This window comes from Silene latifolia, unplaced genomic scaffold, assembly GCF_048544455.1.
Source record: "Silene latifolia isolate original U9 population unplaced genomic scaffold, ASM4854445v1 scaffold_270, whole genome shotgun sequence".
In the NCBI taxonomy this organism is placed as follows: domain Eukaryota; kingdom Viridiplantae; phylum Streptophyta; class Magnoliopsida; order Caryophyllales; family Caryophyllaceae; genus Silene; species Silene latifolia.
Window position 1 is genome coordinate 179,659 of NW_027413212.1, and position 24,447 is coordinate 204,105.

General features: G+C 41.5%; 1 protein-coding gene; it reads right to left on the bottom strand.

Moving 5' to 3' along the window:
* Window positions 1-24,447, bottom strand: part of LOC141639076 (uncharacterized) — a 127,465-nt gene that overhangs the window by 96,440 nt on the left and 6,578 nt on the right.

Sequence of the window (24,447 nt, forward strand, 5' to 3'; positions counted from 1 at the left end):
GGACAAAGACCAAAGAAAAAGAAGGGTACCAATTACTAAATGACAAGTGTACTAAATTATGTGAATAATCAAATTTCTCATCTAAGTTCATTTTTAAAATATAAAGGACAACAATTGATTGAGACACCCTAAAATAGAATAGGATAACAAATGAGCGGGTCAGAGGAGTACAAAAAAAGATTTTTTTTATCATATAAGACTGGAGATAAAGTATGCAAAATGTGAATATGAAATGTTTTAAATAATAATTTTAAAAGATTGTGGCCATTAATAACCCACCGTACCTATGGTTTATGTTAAAGATACTAAGCTTAATTTTAGCAAAACATGTTCTAGGCGGGAAAAATGAGAGCTTCACCTATTCTTCTAAAAAAATGGGAGATGATGTTCGTATAAAAGAACTTCATGGGCTGTTTTATAATTAGATGATTACCTTCAAGCTAATACTTCTTATATTGTTAATAAATTGAAAGTCATATTAGCTAAAGTGAATCTTATCTTATATAAATAATTAAATATAAAACACAACAAATTAGAACTGTTCTTTTTTTTAAAAAAAATATATTAGAGCTGGTTATGTGTATAATTCTTATTCCAGATTATTTTAACAAAATGATAAGTTATTTAAAATAGACCTCTCAAATTTTGACTCAACCCACAAACCCGACCAAACCTCACCCGTTTTTTTTTCAGGGTAAAGACCCGAAAATCTTGACCTGTAAGGTTGTGACCCGTTCGGCCTGAACCCAAAACGACCCGTTAATTTAGGGTCCAAACCCGACTCGAGCGGGTTGCCCGGTTGGTTCAAATGTAAATCAAGATATTTATTAACATATTAATATTTATATATTATGTTTAAAAAAATAATTTTAAAATATTATACTTAGTACTTTAAATTTCAAGCACAATTAAAAAAACAATTTTATATTCAAAAATATAATACTTAATTTCTATAATTCTTCCAATATAATTAATGTAAATATTTAATAAGAATCTATACAATATAATTAAAAGGGTAAGTAAAACACCTAATTAATGTGACATGGCAAAAAAAAAATGTGACATGGCAATAATTTATTCCATGTGGCAATACTAGCATAGTAGCATATATTATACAATAATTAATTAAAATTCCTTATAAAAATGTCAATATATATGTATTAAATTAATTGTATATATTAAATATTTCATGATTAAAAATTCCAAAAGTGATGTAAACTCTACAAATCACATCTATTTCATATTTTAAAACTAAAATTGATATTTTAATAAAAATTTTTGTAATCGAGCGTGTTAATGAATCGATTAAGATTTTTCATACTAATTTTTTTTTAAAGCGATATCATATGATAAAATGTTGGTTGAAAATGTTATATATTTTTCCTTTCGTAATTGTTAAACGTAATTTTTCAAATATTGTACTACTTAAAAATTACACATTCATTTTGATGGGGCATATTCTGCACCGCTGACCAAGTCAACACATTGAGCAAAGTCAAAGATATCCACAGCAAAGTCAACGACTTAGACAGCCTAGCCGATGCAGCCCATCGGCCTGTCACCTGGGTCTCGGCATGACAAACAGCCAGCCGGGGCACATATCCGCGTACTCATATCCAAGACCCCTCGGTCGGCCTGCCATAGGTCCATCGGCCGAGGGTAGAACGGTCTTTCCACCTGCTAGCCACTTGGCCACTTGGCCACTACGTGACAAAAGGTGAAAGTCTATAAATACTCCTCAACCTTCATTGAGGAAAGGATCCACAAATTAACCTAAGAATCACTATTCATCTGGTATTATCTTCCTTATCTCTCTACAATACACATTTAATCAAGCAACACATACTTAACCCTTTAAGTTTACTGACTTGAGCGTCAGAGTGAGTACGCTCGGCAAAAGCCGAGCCCTCAGTTTGTTCATCGTTTCAGGAGACCGAGAGGAGGATTCAAGCAAGGACATCATTCTACAAAGCCACGGGTGGTAACAAACATCTGCTCTGGAATTACACCCGGAACAATTGGCGCCGTCTGTGGGAAAAGACACTAGAAGCTAGTCACATTCATTCCCAAAAAAAAAAAAAAACAAACACAAAAAACCCACCCCAAAAAGCTAAGAAGATGTCGAAACAACAAGAGGTAGTCGCGACCGACGAAACCGCGTTCTACCAAGATGATACTTTTCACAATTCTGGAGTCGTGCAGCCCTCCACCGGCGGAGTAATCTAACCGGAATTCGGGATGCCGATAATACTGCACACGACACGTTCGCCCAACAGGTCACCATCATGGGACATGTGGTTGACACAAAGAAATCGAAGATGCTCCTGGACCTGGTGGGAGTACGCCACTCACCTTTGTCACACGCCGACAGGAGCGGCGGAAACCGTCCAAGAAACCAGGGCCCGGAACGTGACTCCGAGAAATTTGAACGGAGCACTAGGAGAAGCCGACCCTGCCAAGACGCCGGAGGAGCCCAGAGTGCTAGTGGTGGACCTGAGCCCTCCCCGTACTCACGAGAGGACAGCGTCGCCGCAGCACCGACGAGGCCTGCCTCAGAGAAGCCAGAGAAGCCCGACTCAGCAGAGTCGGAGAAGAAGCCCGAGTCGGAGAAGAAGCCCTTCCCGCTACGAGGAGAGGAGCCGGACTAGGAATGCGAGGAGCCGATCGCCGCGTGTCATTCGACACGTGGTCAGACAGCCCCTCAGCGCCTATGTCATTGACACCGCCGTGCCAACTAAGGTGAAGTTGCCGGCGTTCACATACAAAGGAGATAGTGATCCAACCGACCACGCCGAGGCTTTCGAGTCTTACATGTCGGTATGGGAGCAGCCCGACGAGGTCTGGTGCCGAGTCTTCCCAACAACTTTGCATGGGATGGCTCAAAATTGGTACAAGGGGCTTCCCGACGGCTCGGTATACTGTTTCGCCGACCTAAGGGACGCCTTCGTAACCCAGTACTCTTGCAACAAAAGGAGGGCCGTGGAGACGTCGGACCTCCTAACTATCAAACAGGAGGAGGGCGAATCTCTACGAAGCTATGTGAAGAGGTTCGACGGCAAGGTTCAGCAGATTCGGGAGATCAACCCCGAACTGGCGGCTTTCGCACTGATGAAAGGCCTCCCAAAGGGAGTCTTAAAAGACGAGCTCATCAAGTACGGGGGTTTGGGCCTAGATGCCGCCAGGAAGATGGCCGACCAGGCCATCAAAGTAGAAGACTATCACAAGACTGGTAGGCCCCGACAGGCCGAGCCCTCAGAAAAGAAGAGCGGCCGGGATGACAACCCGGATGAAAGACGCCGTGACAATAACGGGTCACGGTCCGATGAGAGACGCCGTGACAATAACGGGTCACGGTCCGATGAGAGACGCCGTGACAATAACAGTCACGGATCGGCGGATCTGATCCGCCAGAAACAGGACTCGACGGGCGCGGGGAGTTCGGGAACGTTTTACCAAAGGCATTACCATGATAAAACCCCCTGTCAGTCGTGTCGGCCGCCGAGGTCTTCGCCCGAGCGTAAACGAGGGCTGGAAGTGGGAACGACCCCCAAGCCAAAAGGAGACGGTGACACGAGCGATCTTTGCGAGTACCACGGCCACACCGGTCACCTCATCGACAAGCGCCCGGCATCGAAGAATGCCATTGAAGAGCTGATCCGGAAGGGGAGCCTCGACAAGTATGTTGCCAAAGGCCAAAAGACTGACGCCAGCGGTTCAGATAAGAAATCCGTCTTTCAACGGATAGGAGTGATCCATGTGGTCATCGGGGGCAATGAGAACGGTGGGTCAGCTCATGGGCACAAACGTCACCTGAACGAGCTGTATCAGGCCATCAACTTTGTGCCTAACACAGCGATCCCCGCTTCCAACATTCCCGATATGACTATTGGAAGGAAGGACTACGAGGGAGTCATCGCCCCTCACAGCGACCCACTTGTAGTCAACTTGGACATATCCAACCACCTGGTGAAGAGGTGCCTGATTGACACAGGCGCCTACACTAATATCATGTTCAGGGAGTGCTTCCTCAGCCTCGGCCTGAAAATCAAGGACTTGAGCCCCTGCACCAATCCACTGTACAGCTTCTCCGGGGCAGGCCTGGTACCCCTGGGTTCAATCAGACTCCCGGTGATGCTCGGCGAGGGGGATGCGGCTAAGAATGTCCTAGCTGAGTTCGTAGTCATTGACGGCTCGTCTGCCTACAACGTTCTCATAGGTCGAGTCACTCTGAGCGAGGTCGACGCAGTGATGTCCGTCCGGGCCCTAACACTGATGTATGTCTCGGACCGGGGGGAAGCGCATAAGCTCGTCTCCAAGGACGAGAAGGACGAGGTAGTCAACGTCCAGATATCTGCCAGAGGATGCAACATGCAATCCCTCAAAGTGGCAAAGCAATCAGAGAGGGGGAAAAGCCCATCCTTACAACAGGGGGTCGACCTCATGGATGCGACTGACGGCTGACGGGGAAAGGGCGCCTTTAATAAGCCATTAGGACACTGGTGATCTCATGTAAACTTTGTATAACGGCGGAGGTGTCCGAGACAGCTGTGGACACCCCGACGCATGCTTTTATCTAATGAAGAATCGCCCAAGTCTTCCATCGAAATGTTCATTTTCCCCATAGTCACTATGAAGAAACAGACGCCGGCTCACACTGTCATACCGACAAGAGCGGCGGTCTCTATGAAGAAACAGACGCCGGCTCACACTGTCATACCGACAAGAGCGGCGGTCTCTATGAAGAAACAGACGCCCGCTCACACTGTCATACCGACAAGAGCGGCGGTCTCTATGAAGAAACAGACGCCGGCTCACACTGTCATACCGACAAGAGCGGCGGTCTCTATGAAGAAACAGACGCCGGCTCACACTGTCATTCCGACAAGAGCGGCAGTCTCCATCAAGAAATATAGCGCCGTCGCAGTCACCCCAAGTAGTAGACGCTTCGGCAGTCACTCCAAGTGGTAGACGCTACGTTAGACGCTATCAAGAAGCAAGGACGCCGGCTCACACTGTCATTCCGACAAGAGCGGCAGTCTCCATCAAGAAATATAGCGTCGTCGCAGTCACCCTAAGTAGTAGACGCTTCGGCAGTCACTCCAAGTGGTAGACGCTACGTTAGACGCTATCAAGAAGCAAGGACGCCGGCTCACACTGTCATACCGACAAGAGCGGCAGTCTCCATCAAGAAATATAGCGCCGTCGCAGTCACCCCAAGTAGTAGACGCTTCGGCAGTCACTCCAAGTGGTAGACGCTACGTTAGACGCTATCAAGAAGCAAGGACGCCGGCTCACACTGTCATACCGACAAGAGCGGCAGTTTCCATCAAGAAATATAGCGCCGTCGCAGTCACCCCAAGTAGTAGACGCTTCGGCAGTCACTCCAAGTGGTAGACGCTACGTTAGACGCTATCAAGAAGCAAGGACGCCGGCTCACACTGTCATACCGACAAGAGCGGCAGTCTCGGCCAACGCAGCTTATACTCGCAGAAACAATCGAAATGCCTTAGAAGCGTTAAACACAGTTGAGATACGCACTCTAAACTGCCTCGGCCAGGCCGAGGCGAAAACAAAAAGAGACGCTCAATTAATAACGCAAGAGGACAACTCAGACAAAAACGAGAAAAGACCTCGGCCAAGGCAGAGGCAAAGTGAAAACGCTAAGTACAGTTGAGACTCAACTATTAGCGCAAGAAAAAAAAAAAAAAAGAAAAAAGGGGTAAAGACCTCGGCCATGCCGAAGGCAAAAGAAACGAACTCTTATTACAAATGATAACAGGTTACAGGTGAAGAGAATACAGACGACGGCCGCCCCCATAGGGATAAGCCAAAACACAACCTACCAGAGTTGTACAAAATGCAAGGAAAGAAAAGCAAAAAGTTACAAATATGTCATTTAGAGCGCCAAAAGATGGCAGGAAGGAAGGGCTTAATAATTGGCTCCCGAACAGCTGAAGCTATCCGAGACGCCGGGAGAGCCTGGTGACAACCGCCCGTCTCCCTATGCTCATTCGCTTGCCATCGCAGCGGTAGCCGCGTCTTCTCCGATGGGCAACCCAGCAGTTTTCCTAGCAGCCTCAGCTTTAGCCGCCTCAGCCTTAGCCTCGGCATCATCGGCTCCCCTCATTCTCTCGGCTTCCTCCTTGGCAGCCTTAGCCTTCTCAGCAAGAGCTGCTTTCTCCGCGGCCGCCTCCTTCTCTATCTTCGCCCTTACCGCCTCCTTGGCCTTCTCCGCTACGGCCTTCTCCTTAGCTTCAAGCTTGTCATCAAGCAGCTCGTCATATTTGCCCCACGGAAAGGAACCATCAAGAGGGAAGAGCTCCCCAATCACTTCCCTAGCAGCTTCTTCGGCCAAATCCCGGAATTCAGCGCACATGTTAGGGAGCATGACGGTTTGGAGCATCTCAATGTCCTTCTCCTTTTGCTCGATGATGGCCTCTTTGTCTCGAATCACCTCCGCCTTTGGGCCTTAAACAGTCCCCGGATTCGTTCCTCTCTCTTTGGAGATAGAGGTCGGCGTGCCTCGAACAAGGTTACACTTCTCCAAGACTTCGCGCAGCTTCGGTGCCGCAGCCTCGGCCTTGGCTCTCTCAAAGAAGGACCTCCTTTTCGGCGTCCTCCCGAGTTTTTCTCTCGAGAGCGCCTTCTCAAAGCATCTCCCTAAGCCTCCGCTCATTGAGGAGATCCGGCTTCGCCGACACGGCCCACCGCTTAGTGGCATTACGCTCAAAAAAACGGCTTGAGCCACGGCTTTCTCTCGCTCTATGATACGAGCACCGGTAAGCTCGTTCCACCTCGCCGACTCCTTGATCGCCTTCGTGCCTTCCACTATAAGTCGGGAGACGGAAGCCTTCACGGGATGAAGAGACGGTGGTGACATTTTGATCACCGGTCTGCGGTGGGAGAGGAAGCCTTCGGGATGAAGAGACAATGGCGACGTTTTGATCGCCGACTGCGCACCGTGGGAGAGGGAAGCCTTCGGGATGAAGAGTTAACGGTGACGTCTTGATCACCAAACTGCACGGAGATCCCCTCCACTTGTCGCCCAATAAGAGCGACGGCCGACGGGCCGATCTACAAAAATTTAATGAAAGCATCGGTGTCAACACGCATTGACATATCGTAAAGCTTTGTCATCGAAGCACCTAATGACCGGCTAAATTTGGGCCACAGGATAGATAGGTACCATGCTTGGCCTTCTTGGCCGGAGGAGGCATTTCCTTGCCGGCCGGTAGAAGTGTCTCCTTCCTCTTACGACAAGGGAGATTCTTCCGCGTCGAGTCCCCCCATCGCAATATCAACGATCTCCACTTGTCTCCTTCTTAGGGGGAGGATAGGAGGTGGAACCAGGTGTCGCTGTTGCCGCCGCCAAAGACTTTGTTTTCCGCGTCCGCGCGCCATCGCCTGCTAACAACCTTCGCCGGGCCTCCTCCATGTTCAAGCCCTTGTTTGTTGTTCCATGAGATCATTCGGCGACGTCCTGCGGTCATGGGCTAGAGCCTTGGGATGCAAGTTAGCAACAGTTTTATCTTTGTGCAGCCCCATTCTCCGAAGGATATCCTCAGACAGGTCCGGTCCAAAGTGGTCTGCGAAAGAAACAAAGCAAGAGTTAAGTAGAAGAAATAAATCGAAGTTCGAAAAACAGGAACATTGAGAGTGGTGATGGGCCTCGCACCGGCCCCACTCACCCTGTGCTAGGGCCGGTATGAGGCCGACATGGCAGAGCGGCTCATCCTGAAGAATGATCTGCGTTGGGGGAATCCATCTTTTCGGCACCCCACTCTTGTCCACCTCAAAAAGCCTCATTGCCAGCTTCTCATCCTCCTTGAGGAGGACCTTGCTGGCATCCATCTTAAGCTTCTTCCGGGTCACCCATCTGTCATGCTCCGCTTTAGTCTCACACCGCAAATTAACTTGGTGCTGGAACAAGCGAGGCAACGGATAGTCATCCGGCACCTTAACGTACACCCACCGATCTTTCCAGTCCTTGCAAGAAGTAAGTTTGTCAACAGAGGCATAACCCTGCTCCATTTGCACACTGTACCATCCGACGCGGCCGGAGATCGATGGCCGGAGATGATGAAGCCGGCGGAATAAATTCACCGTTGGGGCCTCTCCCTTGAAGAGACAAAGCCAGACAAAGCCAACTATGGTCCTCATAGCCAACGGGTGCAACTGGGCAACGGCAACGTTCATGGCTCTAATGATGGCCATAACGTATTCATTCAGCGGAAACCGGAGCCCATACTCCAAATGCCGCATGTATACGCCGGTGTGACCCGGTGGAGGGCAACAGACGGTCTGACCCTCCTCAGGGATAACGATTTTATATCCCCTACCAAAGAAGAAATGGCCCTCGAAAAGTGTCTCGCCGGAACAACTGGCGAATTTATGGGTCCAAGCCCGGTCAAGACGGACCTTACAGGCATCGCCGTGATCCATAACGTACTGCCTCCCCTCAATAAGGCGAGCCCTCTCCTCATCATCACCAAAATCGTCACCGTCATCAACGACATCATCGTCATCCTCCCATTCCTCCAAAATTTGAGGATCAACTTCAGGAGAAGGGGACCTAGGGCCCCCCGGCGCCGATTTACTAGTTCCGGCATCAGCGGAAGACATGTTTACAACAAAACTTCACAAATTAAAAGTTGAAAAAAAGTTATTTGTTTTACCTTAAAGAAAAACTGTAACACCCCCATACTCCAAGTGCCTTACCAGGACCACTTAAGGCATGGAAGTGCTACCATCTCGGTTCCCCGAGGCAATGATAATCATAAGACAATTAAGAAACGTACTTTAAAAGTAAATATAGTTTAAGTGATTACATGATCAAAACCAAAATCGCTAAACCGAAATACAACATTCTCGATTTGTCTCATCGCTAAAACTATCAAAGCTATGAAACATCGTCGACACGGCGGAAGACTTCTAAGCGCCACGTGATGACTCATCCGGCTATCCCATACGCATCATATCATACCGCTCAATAATCGCTCACCACCCCGAATGGATCACCACGATTTTTAAAACATTTAAACGGGTCGAGTACTAATCACACAATCAATATAGATAACAATAACAAGATAAGCAGACATTTGAATCACACACACACACACACCACCAACCGATTCCCATCATCCCAATATCGACCGTCCCTTTGGACCACCACCGCGATGGGGGACCGCACTGCCGTTCCCACCTAAGCCCCGCTCATCATACCGAGCGATAACCCTGTCCCATTAATGTGCACATCCCCTTTCGTGGCGGGTTCCACGAAGGGCGAAACTAGGGCGTGAAGTCACTCCCGCAAGTGACCCCACTCAGCCGAGAACGCATCTCGAGAACCGTCAACAACAATCACAACCACAAACACAGTACAATCATCATATCAAACAACTAACTACAGCACATCACCAATATCCCATTATGGGACTAATACTGAGTAGGAAATCCTACCTGGAAAGCACAACAATCAGACGATCTCAACAGCTGATCTCAAAAGGCTTCTTCTATGAATCCTTCTCCTAACATACAATCATGCAATTACTACCAATCAAGAAACATAACAAAAACCCCCAATCCCAAAATTAGGGTTTAACGAAACTTAACGAAATACTATAAAATTGGTATGTAGGACTTACCCTTGACGCGAGGACCACAAAGACACAAAGGACAAAGAAATCCGACCTCTCAAGCTCCGGGATTTGCCAATAATGTGATTGATGCGAAGAACGTAGTTTATTTTCTCTTTGAACGTAAATAGGTTTGACAGAAGTGTATTAAGGAAGTGACGGAATTGTTTATATATCCAATCGTATTATTAACAAAACCCGACAAATCATCACCCCGTAAACCGGCTACTCGATCGAGTACCCAAGGTACTCGATCGAGTACCCCCCTACTCGATCGAGTATCGTAGTTACTCGATCGAGTACCCAACAGGTCAGAAACTATTTTAAACGCCACTCACCCTTACTCGACAGAGTAAGGCCTACTCGATAGAGTACCCAGAGACTTATAAATACGGAGTATTACAAAAACACTCGCCGGATCAAATACTCTGAAGTTTCAGAAGACAAAGGCAGCCCTTGAAAGTTTAGAGAGATGAAGATTTTGGAGAAAATTTGAGAAAATGAAATTGGTGGCCAAAATCACGGAAAAACTGCCCTATTTATAGGGAAAAGCCCATGAAGAAGGACCAATCAGGGCACAGCCCATGAAGCGTCAGCCAATCAGCGAACAGACACGTGTCGAACATGCAACCACGGAATGTCAATCGTTGCAACAGTTGAACGTCAATCAATGCAACAGTGACCAAGCGTCTTCAACACGCCCATTCACATCTCTTCGCCTATTCATCTTCCTCAACAAATTCCTAGGTACCTGCTCTCCGCCGGCCACATGATCAACCAAGCTAGGTAGCACCGGCCGGGGACAATCAAAAACAACCGGCACTCTCAACCCTGGTCTCGGCCTGCGTCACTCTCTTTTCCACATCGGATGCCCCCTTTACACATCCATGTGGAGGGGGGATATGGTACGGCCTAATAAGAACCGGGCCGAGGCCGAGGTAGAAGAAGCCGATGCATCAGAAGAGGCCGACACAGAAAAATTTTGCAAAATACTTGCGCAGAATATACGCTCAACATACATCGGAGCCCATACCATGGCATAGTCTACGCTGGGGGCAAATTGATGGGGCATATTCTGCACCGCTGACCAAGTCAACACATTGAGCAAAGTCAAAGATATCCACAGCAAAGTCAACGACTTAGACAGCCTAGCCGATGCAGCCCATCGGCCTATCACCTGGGTCTCGGCATGACAAACAGCCAGCCGGGGCACATATCCGCGTACTCATATCCAAGACCCCTCGGTCGGCCTGCCATAGGTCCATCGGCCGAGGGTAGAACGGTCTTTCCACCTGCTAGCCACTTGGCCACTTGGCCACTACGTGACAAAAGGTGAAAGTCTATAAATACTCCTCAACCTTCATTGAGGAAAGGATCCACAAATTAACCTAAGAATCACTATTCATCTGGTATTATCTTCCTTATCTCTCTACAATACACATTTAATCAAGCAACACATACTTAACCCTTTAAGTTTACTGACTTGAGCGTCGGAGTGAGTACGCTCGGCAAAAGCCGAGCCCTCAGTTTGTTCATTGTTTCAGGAGACCGAGAGGAGGATTCAAGCAAGGACATCATTCTACAAAGCCACGGGTGGTAACAAACATCTGCTCTGGAATTACACCCGGAACACATTTATTTATTTAAAATTTATACAAATAAGTGCAATTTTTTTTAAAAAAATATTAGTTGTAAATACAAAAAAAAAACTAAGTTAATACAAACTTTTTAATTTCCTCTCATAACTTCGGTTATCAATCTACCCTATTTATTTAACATTTATTTTTTTATTTAATGGGACGACTTTTTGTTTTCCCTTAATATTATTATTATTATATTTTGTATTTATGTTACTGATGGGGCATATTCTGCACCCGATGACCGAGTCAACATATTGAGCAAGGTCAAAGCTAAAAGACAGCAAGTCAACATATTAACAACCTAACCGACAAAGCCTGTCGGCCTGCTACTTGGGTCTCGGCCCGGCAACTAGCCGCCGAGAGACATATCCGCGTACTCACATCCAGTCCCCTCGGCATGGAGTCAACCAGGCCTGCCGGCCTGCCATGGGTCCCTCGGCCGAGGGTAAGATAGTCTTTCCACCTGCTCTGCCACTTGGCCACTTGGCCACTACGTGACAAAAGGTGAAAGTCTATAAATACTCCACTTCTCTCATTGAGAAAATGATCCGAAAATAATCCGAATATCATAAAAATTTGGTATAAACTTTCTTATCCCTCTACAATATATTCTGCCAAGTAACATACAACTTATCTCTCTAAGTTTACTGACTTGAGCGTCGGAGTGAGTACGTTCGGCCCCAAGCCGAGCCCTCAGTTTGTTCATCTTTGCAGGAGAGAATCAAAGGAAGAGACGAGCAACGACATCATCTCACAAGCTCACGTGGTCACAATAACTGCTCCGAAATTATACCCGAAAGAGTTACCATAATTTTTTTTATCTTCCCCTTCATTAACAAAATCTTTCTTCTTCCCTCGAATAATTAAATTGTTTAAATTAATACGAAAATTAATTACAAAAAATTTCTTATATAAATATTATAATAATCCTAATTTTCATTTTAATTCAAAAAGTTGGTAAGAAAAGTATACAAAGAGAACTAAATTATTTATTTCACTTTTTTCTTTATGCAAGAAAAGATATTTCCCATATATTCAAACAAAATGGATACATGAGGTTTCTTATAAGTACATATCCTCTAAAAGATAATGAAAACTAATCCTCTAAGCATTCAAAACCTCAATAATCTCCTCATGAATGATTTCAAGGCTTTTTTTTTTTTTTTTTTTTTTTTTTTTTTTTTTTTTTTTTTAATTAGGTAAGAAAACTAGATTGATCCTCTAGGGTAGGACCAACCTATCTCATCCTTTCGAATGAGGGAGATAAGTTGAAGCCACCGGCTATCAAACCACCTCGAAAGAGTTGGACATGAATGTCCAGCAGAAGCCATGAAGTCAGCAACCTTGTTGGCTTCACGAAAGCAATGTTTAATTATCACTTCATCGAAAAAATGAAGGTCTAATTTCACATCTTTGATAATACTAGAAATTTCCCACGGAATTTGCCAAGTACCTCGAATCGAGTTAATAACACATAAATTATCACCCTCCACAATTAACTTTGAGATTCCTAAGTATTTAGCTGCTAAAATACCTTCTTTTAAAGCAAGTGCTTCCGCAACAAGGATACTATTGGATCCGCACATTTTTGCTCCCAACAAAACGACTTTACCATTGTGATCTCTTATAGAATATCCTAAAGCAGCTTTATTACCTTCTATTCTCGATCCGTCAAAATTTAGCTTTAGGAAACCGTTTGTAGGTTTTTCCCACCAAATCTCTTCCTTACTAGAATTGTTTCTAGCTGACTCTTCTACCTCGGGATTGTTGAGATCCTTAAATCTAGTCACATTCCATGTCTTAGTGCTATTATTACATAAAGTAATAAGTTTGTTGATACTTAAATTAACATTATTAAAGATAATATCATTTCTATGGAACCATGCATTCCACCAAATAAAAATAATCTTTATAAAGTCATCTTTTGGAATTAAATCCTTGAGATAATTAAGTTTCGTTAGAAAACTTTGACTTGTAATAGTGCCATAATTTGACAAAAACTCGTTGAAACTACTAATATTCAGGTCTTGGATGACAGACCCAATCAATGGACATTCGTAAAAGAAATGATCTTTGTTTTCAATAGGATTGTTGCACAGAACACAATGAGGTGGGACATCAATATGACTCTTGAGAAGTCTACTCTTTGTTGGAAGGCCGTCAACACAGGCTTTCCAAAGAAAAAATTTCAATTTAGGAGGAATATTCAATTTCCAAATCCACTGAAATTCACATTTGTCAAGAGCTTGATCGAACAAACCTTGCGCTAACCAAGTTGCTGTTTTGGTAGAGAAATTTCCATCTACGGACAACCCCCAAATGAGGGTGTCTGGAATATCATTATGTGGCATCTTTGGAATGTTAGTAATCGATTAACAATATCGTTATTCACTAAACTGGATAATTTAGAAATATCCCATTGCTTGTCGGAGGTTATGAAATCTTTAACCAAAAGATTAAGATCACGGTTATTATCATCATCAACCATACTGCTTGTAAGTGGGTGTGAAAAAACCCAATTATCAGACCAAAACTTAATGTTGTTACCATTACCTACCTGCCATCTCAATCCTTTTCTAAATAGAGTCCGAAGACTCATTAGTTTACGCCATTGCCAAGAAGAGGCTGCATTAGGCTTATGATCAAAGAGTAAACAATTTCTCAAATATTTTTTAGATACCACTTTGACCCATATACTTTCCTTATCCATAAGAATTTTCCATAAAAATTTCATTTGAAGTGCTTTATTAGCTGCTTCAGAAGATTTAATTCCTAAACCACCAACCGACTTTGGTAAACAAACTTTATGCCAACCAACTAAATTAGGAGAACGTTGGGAAGAATTCTTATTCCAAAGAAAGTCTCTATTAATTTTATCTAATCTATTATGGATCGATGAAGGGAGGAGGAAGCTTTGCATCTGAAAAGTTCCCTTCGCGGCTAAATTAGCATTGACAAGAACTAGTCTACCTGCTTGAGATAAAGAATTCGCTTTCCATTTCGATAATTGAGTGCAAGAAGATTGAACAATGTTCTCGAAAGTATTTTTAGTCACTCTGCTATCAATTATAGAACATCCTAAATACTTACCCAAATGAGCTTCCTCGTTCATATGAAGAATGTCTCTAAAGGATTCACGAAGAGAACGCTCAATATTTCTAGTGCATTGAAAAGTGGATTTGTCAAAATTAACAAATTGTCCGGAAATCGTGCAAAATTTATCTAAAATAGACTTAATAGTTCTACAACTCTGGTTAGAGGCTTTAGCGAAAATTATAGTGTCATCCGCAAAAGTGAGAAAAGGAATTTTCTCCACTCCGGATCCAATTCTAATACCAATATCACTAGAGTTAACATCACTATTTTTTTTGTAGAGATCCTTCTAAAATCTCAGCGCACATAATAAATATATATGGCGAAAGTGGGTCTCCTTGTCGAATACCTCGAGTGGGTTTAAAAACGTCTCCCGGTGTTCCATTTACTAACACTGAGTAAGAAACAGTGTTTATACATGCCATAATCCATGAAATCCACTTAGCATTAAAACCCATTTGTTTAAAAGTTTCCTCGATAAAATTCCATTCTAGTCTGTCGTATCCTTTCTCCATATCAAGTTTGATTGCAATCCAACCTCCTTTGCCTTTTTTACGTTTAAACGAGTTAAAAATCTCGTGTGCTAAAAGAATATTATCTTGAATGAAGCGATTAGGTGTAAAAGCACCTTGAAACAGGTGTATAATCTAATGCAAGACACTTCGAAGACGATTAGTCAAGATTTTTGCAATAATTTTATAAATTGTTGAACAAAGACTAATCGGGCGAAAATGGTTTGCTGTTTGAGGATTTTCAATTTTAGGGATCAACGCTATGAAAGTATGATTTATTTCTGTTAGTAATTTTCGAGAATGGAAAAATGCTAAAAACAGTTTTAGTGATGAGAATTTCCTACAATATCCCAAAGATTACTTTTGAAAAAACTCGCAGAAATCCATCGGGGCCTGGGCATTTATCTGCGGTTAAACTAAACACAGTTTGTTTAACCTCTTCCATACTAATATTACCTGTAAGAAATCTGTTATCTTCGTCTGTAATTAATCCACAAATAGACTTAAAATCCTCATTCTTGTCGAAATTATAAAGATGATTTTTCGCAAACCTAAGTTTAAACTCCTCGGATATTTCTTGGCGTAAGATTGCACTTTTTATTGCACTTTTTATCTTTATTATGTTTTGAATTAATAGTTACAATCTTTTTTAGTTTTTATTTTTGGGTTTGTGTTGAAATGACATTCTCAAATCATCAATAACATTGCATGAAATTGGGAAATAATGGTTATGGATCTTCTTTACAATTTTCTTTTGGCTTGAATACTCTTTCATTTTTATCGGGTTTTTCTTTTATTATTATTATTATTATTATTATTATTATTATTATTATTATTATTATTATTATTATTATTATTATTATCATCATATGGTATTATAAATCTCTAATAAATGGTGAGATATTATATTTTATATATACTAACCATTGGAATATTAATTGGCAAATTTTATAAATTTTACTAGATTCTCCTTCACTTTTTCGTGTAGTTTAATTTTCCGGGTAACAAGTTTTTTCTATTTGTATTTTGTCAAAAAATTTATAAATCAAATCTCTTAGTCGAAGTGTTGAAGTAATATTTTGCATGGTTATTGGTTGGAACTCGATGTTCATTCTCCAATTTGTTATTCCAACTTTAAATGCTTTCAAGCTTGCTTCTCTTTCACTCTTTCGTGCACTTTAATTTTCCGGATAACAAGTTTTTACTATTTGTATTTTGTCAAAAAGGTTATAAATCGAATCTCTTAGTCGAAGTGTTGAAGTAATACTTTGCATGGTTATTGGTTGGAACTCGATGCTCATTCTCCAATTCGTTGTTCCAACTTTAAATGCTTTCAAGCCTTTAAATAATTTTTTATTTTTCATCAAATATTTTCTTGTAATACTCACAATTTTTCTTCGAGAAATGTTTGTTTTTAATGAATTGTGTATAATAATTTTCTCATGAATTAGGAAAGCTAATCATTCTTACGAAGTATAATAATATTATTTTGATTGTAATGTTGGATAAATGAAGAGGAAGCATCTATGCTTAAATTTTACGAACTATGTTTGAATCATATATGCTTAAATCTCTATTGATTGTGTCATTCTGAATAACGTATTGTTAGTTTTGCTAATTTTCTACTACTAATAATTGTCAAGTCCACCTTTGGAGTTCTATTCCTTACGTTTCTCTCCTACTCTTTCTCTCAAATCTAATCCAAATATACTACGGATTAGAAAATATAATTTTTTAAATTGTGGCTTTTATTGTTACAATAAGTTATAAGACAAATTAGATTCACATTACATCACTCTTATTTTTGTATTATTTATAAATTTAATCTACTCTTTTCCAATATATCCTCCAATTTAAATGAGTTGTAATGTTGTATACATAAAAAGAGAGTAAAACATAATGTTATAAAGTTACGTTTATGCAAGAAAACTTATATAATAAATCTTAAACGCACCCGTGATTTTCACGGGCACAAAAACTAGTTTTTATATTAAATAGGTTTTAATTTTTTTAAAAAATATTATAATGTATAAAAGATGTTAGTTACTAATTTCTTACCCGTATTATAACCCTAACCCGACTCGTGACCCGTATGACTCGACTCATATTTGACCCGACATGTATGTTAACCTGCCCGATCCCTTTGATAGGTCCAGTGAGACATTTAGACAACTTAGAGGATATATATCCTGAAAGTAATACGAAAGTCAATCTTTAATTGTTAATAAACAGAAAGTCATACGAAAGTCAATCTTAAATAAAATGTACAATTCATATATATATATATATATATATATATATATATATAGAGAGAGAGAGAGAGAGAGAGAGGCGGGATCTCATGAGTTTGGTTCTTATGGTGAGTCGTGAGTTTTGTGCTTTAAAATCTCAACCGTTGGATGAGAGCAAATGTATGACTGAGATTAAATTTTAAAATAAACCAATGCCTGACATTAACATTAATCTCCTAACTCCCAAAGGCATGAAAATTAAAAATTCAGTCCTTTCTCTAAACAAAAAAAAAATCCTCAAGTCATTCGAATAAACCCTAGAATTGACTTTAATTGAACCAAACTAATTGATTCTGAGGTCAAGCTCCGGTGGTGATGATGAAGAGATCGGTGCTGGAACCACTGAGATTAGAAGGATGATAATTGGCCGAGAACTTTTCAAAGAGCATTGACAGGTAGTCGAATGATCGTCCTAAGGAGTTCTGAGAATCTGCAATAACCAAGGTATAGTTACAGCAATGGCGGACAAGTGGTGGTCGTATATCTGAATTCGAATGTAAATGTTTTAGGACATCAGCCCATGTCTCATGTATAAATTGCAAATCATATCGATGATTTTTCTTCCCCGGAAATACAAGTCTTCTACATTCAATTACCTTTTCGCAATTTTTATTCTTCCCAAGTGATTTCGGTGAGGATAGCTCACACATGTGCGAATGACCGACGTTTCCAAAAGTTGAATAAGTAAATAAATGACCGAGAAGGAGAAACGATAACCTATCTTTAGTTTGTGCTATAATATAAGTAGTGTCGTTCTTAATTATTAGGCGAGGGAGTTGCACTGCTCCGGTGGTGATGATGAAGAGAGGAGCAGCACGTTTTTTTTTTTTTTATTTATTTTTTTTATTTACTACTTTCCTCAGGTTTGACATGCTTTTCGAGTAACGGCCGAAATCTGTCACAATGAGGATTGATGCATTGACCTGCTCGTGCAAAAACCTGAAAGCATTTGGGTGTTTTTGGGGTAGTTTGAGTCGGGTTAGTTGGGTTTTGTGATGTTTTGTGTTAGTATATTGTTTGGTATGTTGTGTCGGGAGGTCGTTTAGTTGTGGTTTGTTTTGGTAGAGTGTGAACTTCGGGGACGAAGTTCTTTTTAAGGGAGAAAGGCTGTAATACTACGGATTTTATAGGCTGGTACTCGACCGAGTATGGCCTACTCGGTCAAGTAGTGTGTGTCGTGTAGTCTGTTTGGCTATTGCCAAGGAACACTCGGCCGAGTATGATGAATACTCGACCGAATAGAGGGTACTCGGCCGAGTATACTCTATACTCGACCGAGTATCCGGTTTGACGAGTAATATTTCAGCGGTTTGATTCGGGAGTAATTAGGGCGTTATATATTTCGTAAATCAGTTTCTAAACACAATTTACAAACCTAAAACATCATACGACGCTCTAATCACTCTGAATCTCTCCTCTGTGTGTGGACAATTATAAGTAATCGTACTCAACCCTTTAATTCTTCGTCGGTAAGTCTTTATTCTCATGTTTAATGGTGGTTATTTCTAGAGTTTGTCTTTAATCATGAATTGGGGGAAATGGGGTTTTGGCAATTAGTAATTGTGTTATGTGATTGTTGTTCAGACGAAGACTTCGTAGAGGCGCCGTTCTAGTTGCTTGATCTCCTTCATTGCTGTTGTGCTGAGGTAGGGTTTCCTTATCCAGTTACCGTTAATTGATTTAAGAATGTGATTGTATTGTGTATGACTGTTTTCTGCTGATCATCAGAGTGTTGGTGTGGTGGTGGTGGTTGTGGTTGTGACGATGTTGTGATGTTTGTGGTGGAGTCACTTGCGGGAGTGGCTTCACGCCCTAGTTCGCCCTCCGTGGAACCCGTCACGGGAGGGGATGTGCACATTAAGGGATAGGGTTATCGCTCGTTGATGAGCGGGATTTTGGTGGGGATTGGTTGCGGTCCCCCACCGGCGGCGTGGACTACCTGTTGCGATGGGTAGTCTGACAGGGCTACACACTTCGGTGTGTAGTCGGTTACTGTGTGAGATCAGGAGACCGGGGATAAAGGATGATCAGCTGGTTACTTTATGCACTTGTCTTGTTTTGATTGAGCAGAACTGACTCGTTGTTGTTTTGTAAAATCTGTGGTGATCCATTCGGACACGACACGAAAATATGACACGAACCCAACACGAAATTAACAGGTTTAGGTTGAGGCTTAATAACCCATTTATGTAAGTGGGGTCGACACGAACACAACACGATATTTATTTAATTGGTTTGGGTTTAGGTTGAGCTCTCTAAACACGAACTCGATACGAAAGACCCGTTTACTAAATTAAACTTAATTTTTATTTTATTGATCCTCCGTCACATAAATATACTTTAACTTTCCAAATATGGACAAGATACGAAAACACGACACGAAATTAACGGGTTAGGATTGAGGCTTGATGACCCATTTATGTAAGTGGGTCAACACAAACACGACACGAAACTTAATTGGGTCGGGTTTGGGTTAGAGGGTCCATGACCCGTTTACATGTGACACGAACCCGACACGAGTCGACCTGTTTGCCAGGTCTAATTGTACGGGATCTAAACTAGTAAAACTATCAAATACATAAAATTTGACCAAACGGTAGGACCAATATATGGCAGCCCCACACGGGGTGACAACCTAGCATAAAATACTCGAAAAGCCTAACAAATCCTAGTTTCTCATACAACTAAGAAAGAAAAAAAATTGTTCCATCAATTGTACTCTCATAAAAACTATAGAATACGTATACCGTGGTCATCTTCGACCATAGAATACGTATACCGTGAACAAATTGATCACCTAAGATCCTTGACATACTTAATTTTGTTTTCAGGACTCATCTTCAACCATAGAATACGTATACCGTGGTCATCTCTAAATTTATCTATAGCATGCGTCACTTCATCTAGAGCTATGTTACTCGGACACGGGAGGGAAGTATCGTATCCGATACGTATCGAAGTATCGGATACGTGATTTTGAAATTTGATTGATACGGGGATACAGTCAAAGAAGTATTTTGACTAATTTATAGATACGGATACGACACGTGTTATTATATGTATTTTTTCATAAATTGAGAAAACTGAAAAATATCTACTTCGAATGGTATATTTTCTTGACACGGCTATAGACTAGAGTACAATACAATATCAAAGAGTTAGAAAAAGTGTTAAAATATTATAATAATAATTAATATTCACTTTACAACTGTCACCAACTTATCACACACCCCACTTGTTCTTAAAATAAAACCCTAATTGTTGTTACCAGTCTTACCACCAGCCGCAATACACTCTGTACTTCATACTTTCTCTCTCTTCCTTCCTTTATTTTCTCCCTCCTACGGTATCTCCTCTTCACAAGGTCTTCTCCTCCTCCTAGCACTGATGACATCCACAGATGTAAACAGATCTAGGTGAAGGTCCAGATCTTATTACTACTTAAAGTGCTTCACACGCGCAAAAAGGTAAGTTTTTTCATTCATTTTTGCCGTACCCGAGTCGTGTCTGATTCCGGCGTGTCAGACACGTATCCCGTATCGTATTCCGTATCGTATCGTGTCGATACGGAATACGCCGGAGATGTGACGTGTCGGGGTAACACTGATCTAGAGTAATCTTGTCCTCATTCAATAGAACAGCTAGCATTGTGGCAGTGTTACATAACTCCTCGAGCATCTTCCCTTGAAAATTAAATAACAAACAAACGCGGATCAAAATAACTCGGATAAGATAGGAAGAAAAAAAAAAAAAAAAAAAAAGCAGAGTAGAGTAAACAGGAGCAAAGAAAACAGGGAAGTTAAGTGACTAGGGGACACGCATAAAAGATATACCTCCAATAGAGTAACTTTCATTCTTTTTCCAGTTAAGGGATTATAGTTTTAAAAAATTCAGTTAAGGACCTCTATCACCTACCGTTAACTTTTCTATTAGCCTGTTAGTATTGCCAAACAGCCTGAAGTGAATGCATTTTATACCTACCATCTAGATTGAAGGTAAATTTACGGAACTACTTCCCCAAATTCATAAACCCAACTCAATACAACAAACTAAACAACACCAGGACAAACAAAATTACCAAAACGCAAAACACAACAAAAAACAATAAAATCCCTCCCTTTCCCCGAAAACACACACACTAAATATCATTGATTAGTATCATATTCAATAATCTCACATCAGTAGCAGATTTAGAGTGTCGACAATAGACCTACCAATACTTGAGATTGTGTTATGTGATTGTTGTTCAGACGAAGACTTCGTAGAGGCGCCGTTCTAGTTGCTTGATCTCCTTCATTGCTGTTGTGCTGAGGTAGGGTTTCCTTATCCAGTTACCGTTAATTGATTTAAGAATGTGATTGTATTGTGTATGACTGTTTTCTGCTGATCATCAGAGTGTTGGTGTGGTGGTGGTGGTTGTGGTTGTGACGATGTTGTGATGTTTGTGGTGGAGTCACTTGCGGGAGTGGCTTCACGCCCTAGTTCGCCCTCCGTGGAACCCGTCACGGGAGGGGATGTGCACATTAAGGGATAGGGTTATCGCTCGTTGATGAGCGGGATTTTGGTGGGGATTGGTTGCGGTCCCCCACCGGCGGCGTGGACTACCTGTTGCGATGGGTAGTCTGACAGGGCTACACACTTCGGTGTGTAGTCGGTTACTGTGTGAGATCAGGAGACCGGGGATAAAGGATGATCAGCTGGTTACTTTATGCACTTGTCTTGTTTTGATTGAGCAGAACTGACTCGTTGTTGTTTTGTAAAATCTGTGGTGATCCATTCGGACACGACACGAAAATATGACACGAACCCAACACGAAATTAACAGGTTTAGGTTGAGGCTTAATAACCCATTTATGTAAGTGGGGTCGACACGAACACAACACGATATTTATTTAATTGGTTTGGGTTTAGGTTGAGCTCTCTAAACACGAACTCGATACGAAAGACCCGTTTACTAAATTAAACTTAATTTTTATTTTATTGATCCTCCGTCACATAAATATACTTTAACTTTCCAAATATGGACAAGATACGAAAACACGACACGAAATTAACGGGTTAGGATTGAGGCTTGATGACCCATTTATGTAAGTGGGTCAACACAAACACGACACGAAACTTAATTGGGTCGGGTTTGGGTTAGAGGGTCCATGACCCGTTTACATGTGACACGAACCCGACACGAGTCGACTTTGTTTGCCAGTCTAATTGTACGGGATCTAAACTAGTAAAACTATCAAATACATAAAATTTGACCAAACGGTAGGACCAATATATGGCAGCCCCACACGGGGTGACAACCTAGCATAAAATACTCGAAAAGCCTAACAAATCCTAGTTTCTCATACAACTAAGAAAGAAAAAAAATTGTTCCATCAATTGTACTCTCATAAAAACTATAGAATACGTATACCGTGGTCATCTTCGACCATAGAATACGTATACCGTGAACAAATTGATCACCTAAGATCCTTGACATACTTAATTTTGTTTTCAGGACTCATCTTCAACCATAGAATACGTATACCGTGGTCATCTCTAAATTTATCTATAGCATGCGTCACTTCATCTAGAGCTATGTTACTCGGACACGGGAGGGAAGTATCGTATCCGATACGTATCGAAGTATCGGATACGTGATTTTGAAATTTGATTGATACGGGGATACGATCAAAGAAGTATTTTGACTAATTTATAGATACGGATACGACACGTGTTATTATATGTATTTTTTCATAAATTGAGAAAACTGAAAAATATCTACTTCGAATGGTATATTTTCTTGACACGGCTATAGACTAGAGTACAATACAATATCAAAGAGTTAGAAAAAGTGTTAAAATATTATAATAATAATTAATATTCACTTTACAACTGTCACCAACTTATCACACACCCCACTTGTTCTTAAAATAAAACCCTAATTGTTGTTACCAGTCTTACCACCAGCCGCAATACACTCTGTACTTCATACTTTCTCTCTCTTCCTTCCTTTATTTTCTCCCTCCTACGGTATCTCCTCTTCACAAGGTCTTCTCCTCCTCCTAGCACTGATGACATCCACAGATGTAAACAGATCTAGGTGAAGGTCCAGATCTTATTACTACTTAAAGTGCTTCACACGCGCAAAAAGGTAAGTTTTTTCATTCATTTTTGCCGTACCCGAGTCGTGTCTGATTCCGGCGTGTCAGACACGTATCCCGTATCGTATTCCGTATCGTATCGTGTCGATACGGAATACGCCGGAGATGTGACGTGTCGGGGTAACACTGATCTAGAGTAATCTTGTCCTCATTCAATAGAACAGCTAGCATTGTGGCAGTGTTACATAACTCCTCGAGCATCTTCCCTGAAAATTAAATAACAAACAAACGCGGATCAAAATAACTCGGATAAGATAGGAAGAAAAAAAAAAAAAAAAAAAAAAGCAGAGTAGAGTAAACAGGAGCAAAGAAAACAGGGAAGTTAAGTGACTAGGGGACACGCATAAAAGATATACCTCCAATAGAGTAACTTTCATTCTTTTTCCAGTTAAGGGATTATAGTTTTAAAAAATTCAGTTAAGGACCTCTATCACCTACCGTTAACTTTTCTATTAGCCTGTTAGTATTGCCAAACAGCCTGAAGTGAATGCATTTTATACCTACCATCTAGATTGAAGGTAAATTTACGGAACTACTTCCCCAAATTCATAAACCCAACTCAATACAACAAACTAAACAACACCAGGACAAACAAAATTACCAAAACGCAAAACACAACAAAAAACAATAAAATCCCTCCCTTTCCCCGAAAACACACACACTAAATATCATTGATTAGTATCATATTCAATAATCTCACATCAGTAGCAGATTTAGAGTGTCGACAATAGACCTACCAATAGAGGTAATCCAATTCTCCTCAATTTTGTCATTGTCGGCAATAAAGTACATAGTATCATTCCTCCTCTAAAGTTCGAAAGCTAATTGTCGGATCAAAATCCAAATCCGTCATTCAAACTATTGATGACATATATTGTAAATCTACTTCTTAATGAGGTTCCAATGAAGTCGTCAACCTTGGCTTACGGCTGATTATTGGTGATGGGCAAAGTGAGTTCGTGGTGGTGAGTCGTCACGGTTGCGGTTGCGGCAGTATGGGAGACTAGTAGTAATTTGTTGGTATCGCATGATGGGATCAGAGTTGCGTTGATCATGATCATCATACAAGAGATAGATGAACTAATTGGCGAGAATTAAGTCCGTTATTTTGCTTTTAATTGAGATGGCACGTA